This window comes from Cervus canadensis, chromosome 27 (genome assembly GCF_019320065.1).
Source record: "Cervus canadensis isolate Bull #8, Minnesota chromosome 27, ASM1932006v1, whole genome shotgun sequence".
In the NCBI taxonomy this organism is placed as follows: Eukaryota; Metazoa; Chordata; class Mammalia; order Artiodactyla; family Cervidae; genus Cervus; species Cervus canadensis.
This window is the reverse complement of record NC_057412.1, coordinates 29,304,710-29,309,073: the sequence shown is the minus strand read 5'-3', so window position 1 is coordinate 29,309,073 and position 4,364 is coordinate 29,304,710. Positions and strand designations below refer to the sequence as shown.

The 4,364-nt window shown below is 31.8% G+C and overlaps 1 non-coding gene across 1 annotated transcript; it reads right to left on the bottom strand.

The window, feature by feature from the left end:
- Positions 1–539: 539 nt before the first annotated feature.
- On the bottom strand, positions 540–611 carry TRNAY-GUA. Its single transcript has one exon. It is a non-coding gene; the product is annotated as a tRNA-Tyr (tRNA).
- Between the last annotated feature and the right edge of the window lie 3,753 nt (positions 612–4,364).

The following is a 4,364-nucleotide window of genomic DNA, read 5'->3' as shown; positions in this document are numbered from 1 at the left end:
TATCACAGTGGTGCAATCATAAGGGAATACTATGAACAGTTATATGCCAACAGATTGGACAACCTAGAAGAATTTGATTAATTCCTAGATGCATACAATCTTCTGTGACTGAATCAGGTCTTTTGATTAGATAGATAAATAGATAACTTGAATAGACTCATTACTAATACTGAAATTGAATTAGTTAATAAAACTCCGAACAAACCAAAAATAAGGACCAGACATCTTCACTGAGAAATTCTACCAAACACATAAAGAAGAGTTAATAGTTATCATTCTGAATGATTTCAAAAAATTGAAGAGGAGGAAAACTTCCAAACTCACTGTCCAGGACTCACAGGACAAAAATACCAAAACCAAAGGTACTACAAGAAAGACAAATTATAGGTCTATATCTCTATGAAAAGTGAAACTTAAGTTGCTCAGTTGTGTCCAACTCCTTGTGACCCCGTGGACTGTAGCCCACCAGGCTCCTCCATCCATGGGATTCTCCAGGCAAGAATACTGGAGTGGGTTGCCATTTCCTTTTCCAGGGAATCTTCCCAACCCAGGGATCGAACCCAGGTCTCCTGCATTACAGGCAGACGCTTTAACCTCTGAGCCACCAGGGAAGCCCAATATATAGGCTTATATATTTCATAAATGAAAAAAAAAAATAATCCTTAACATAACATTAACAGGCCAAATACACCATGACCATGCTGAATTTATCCTAATGATCCAAGAATGGTGTAATATCTATAAATCTATCAATATGATTCAGCATATAAGCAAAATTAACAATAAAAATCCCACAATCATCTAAGCATATCCAGAAAAAGCATTTGACCAAAGTCAATATTCATGATAAAAAAATACCATAGTTGATATGAAGGGACAGTATTTTAACCTAATAAAGGCCAATTATAACAAACCCACAACTAACAGCATACTCAATTATGAGAAGATGAAATCTTTTTCTTTTAAAATTTGGAAGAAGAAAAGGATGTCCATTCTTACTATGTCTTTAACATAGTATTGGGAATTCTAGACAAAACAATCAGATAAGGAAAATAAATAAAAATTTTCAAATTGAAAAGGAAGAAATAAAACTGTCATCACTTGCAGATAACTTGATACCATGTATATATCATTAAAACCCTGTAATCTATTAGAACTAATAAATGAATTCAATAAAGTTATAGAATATAAGATGAATATACAGGAAACTGTTGCTTTTTGTATACTAATAATCTATCAAAAAGAAAAAGTAAGAAAATAATTAAATTTATAATTGCACCCCAAAATACCTAGGAATAAATTTAATCAAGGAGACATTGGCAGAGGAAAATGAAGACAATAGAGATAAATGGGAAAATAGCTCATGTGCATAGATGGGAAGAATTATTATTGCTAAAATGTCTATACTGACAAAGCTATCTCCTGAATTAATCCAATCCCTATCAAAATACCCATGACATTTTTCAAAGAACTAAAACAATTCTAAAATGTGTATGAAATCCCAGGAGGCCAAAGAGGCGGAGCAATACTGAGAAGAAAAGCTTGTGGTATCACATTTCTTGACTTCAGACTACTAGAAAATAATTAAAATAGGATGGTCCTGGCACAAAAATATACAAAGAGATCAATAGGAAATAATAGAAAGCCCAGAAATAAACCCATGCACATATGGTTAATTAATCTATGACAAAGGAGGTAAGAATATACAATGGGGAAAAAGTGGTCTCTTTAGTAAGTGGTTTTCAGAAGACTAGATAAGTATATGTAGAAGAATAAAATGAGAACATTGCTCTCACCACATACAAAGATGAACTGCAAATGGATTAAAGACATAATTGTAAGACAGAAACCATGAAAATCCTGGGGGGCAGAAGAAGCAGTGACCCCTTTGATGCATCTTTTATATGTATATTTTATCTGTCTCCACAGGCACAGGAAACAAAAGGAAAAGTAAATAAGATCTAATCAAAATTAAAAACTTTATATTTACATATACTGCATTAAAACTTATGACAAAATTAAGAAAAGCTTTTGTACAGTGAAGAAAACCATCAAGGAAATAAAAAAGCAGCATATTAAATGGAGAATATATTTACAAATTATATGACCAATAATGGGTTAATATCTAAAATAAGCAAAAAATTCATGCAACTCAATATTAAAAAAAAGAAAAAGAAAATCCAATTAAAAATGGTTAGAGGACCTGAAAAGACATTTTCCCAAAGAAGACACACAGATGAAAATAGAAATTGAAAAGATACTGTATATCACTAATTATTAGGAAAACACAAATCAAAATCAAATCAACTCTACTTCAATAAAAAATAAAAATTAAAAGAACATGAGATCACTTTGCATATGTCAGAATGGAAGAAGAATAAATAACTAGTGTTCATAGGAATATAAAGAAAAAGGAACGCTTGTACACTGTTGATGGGAATATAAATTGGTACACAGAGTATGAAGAATCCTCAGAAAATGAAAACTAGAGCTAGGGCATGCTCCAGTAATTCCTTTTATGGGTATATATCCAAAGAAAATGAAAATAGTAATTAAGAAAATATATTCAACCCAATGTTTATAGTAGTAGTATTTGCAATAACCGAGGTACGGAAGCAAACTAAATGTTCATCAACAGATGAATGTAGGAAGAACTGGTGTGTATGTACAATGGAATACTACTCAGCTGTGAAAAGGAATTAAATTTTGCCATTTACAACAAGAGGGATGGTTCTAGAGGATATTATTATGAAACAAGTCAGGCAGACAAATATTATATGTTTCTACGTGTGGAATCTAGAAAATTAAGTGAATGAATAGGACAAAACAAAAGCAGACTCACATGTAAAGAGAACAAACTGTTGTTTACCAATTGGATAAGTGTGGGTAAGGGTTAGGATAGGAGAAGGGGTATAAGAGGTACAAACTACTTGGCATAAGATAAATAATATAAAATTATGTAATATATAGCACAGGAAATAGAGCCAATATTTTATGATAATTTCATAAAGTGTGTAACCTATAAACATTGATTCACTATATTATACATTTGGAACTAATGCAATAAAGTCAACTATAATTGGAAAAAAAAAGTGCTGAGGCCTTTGGGGGTTATTAGGTCATGTGGTTGAGGCCCTTATGATTGGAATTTGTGTCCTTATAAAAGAAATCCCAGACAGCTTCTTAGCTCTTTCTGACTTATAAGGATGCATCCAGAACATGGCATCATTGGATGAACCGGGAGTCATATCCCCACCAGGCATCAAATTTGCTGACTCCTAGATTTTGGACTTCCTGGCCTCCAGAATGGTGAGAAATAATTTTCTGTTGTTTTTAAGCCACTCAGTCTATGGTGATTTGTTTTAGCAGCTTCCAAATGGTCTAAAATTTTATCAGTACTATGATTATAGAATAAAAATCATTTCTCCTCCCCAAAACTATTATTCTTTCAATCTGAAGGCACTGCACAGCATATCATAATATTATAAATTATTGTAGTTATAAATTTCAAAATGTTTCTTGAATAGTTTTAGATTTGTTTACCCTATGTTTAACAAGCCCATGAAAATGTCATTCTTACATATAAAATGAAAATGTTCATTCTTAAATAAATTAAAATGAAGTGATAGTTATATAGAACATTAGGATATTTAAAATAACATATTGAGTAAAAACTGACTTCTTAAATTATTTCTCTGTTGTTGTTAGACATCTTGATTTCTTTTTTTTTTTTAAGGAATTTTTTTGTTTGTTTTTATTTTTTTATACAATTTAATATTTTTTTAATTGGAGAATAATTAGTTTACAATGTTGTGTTGTTTTCTGCAGTACAACAATGCAAATCAGTGTGTATGTATATATATATATATGTGTGTGTGTGTGTGTGTATATATATATAGCCCCTCCCTCTTAAACCTTCCTTCCACTCCAAATCCCTCATCCTATACTTCTAGATTGTCACAGACACTGGGCTTGGCTCCCTTTGTGATACAGAAGTTTCCCACTAGCTCTCTGTTTTATACATGGTAGTATATATATGTCAGTACTACTCTCTCAATTTGTCCCACATTCTCTTTCCCCTACTGAGTCCACAAGTCTGTTCTCTACATCTGTGTCTCCATTCATGCCCTGCATGTTCATCAGTACTATTTTTCTAGATTCCATATATATGCATTAATATATGATACTTGTTTTTCTCTTTTTTTTTTTTTAAACTGGTTTTATTTATTTATTTATTTAATTTTTTTATTAGTTGGAGGTTAATTACTTCACAACATTTCAGTGGGTTTTGTCATACATTGATATGAATCAGCCATAGATTTACACGTATTCCCCATCCCGATTCCCCCTCCCATCTCCCTCTC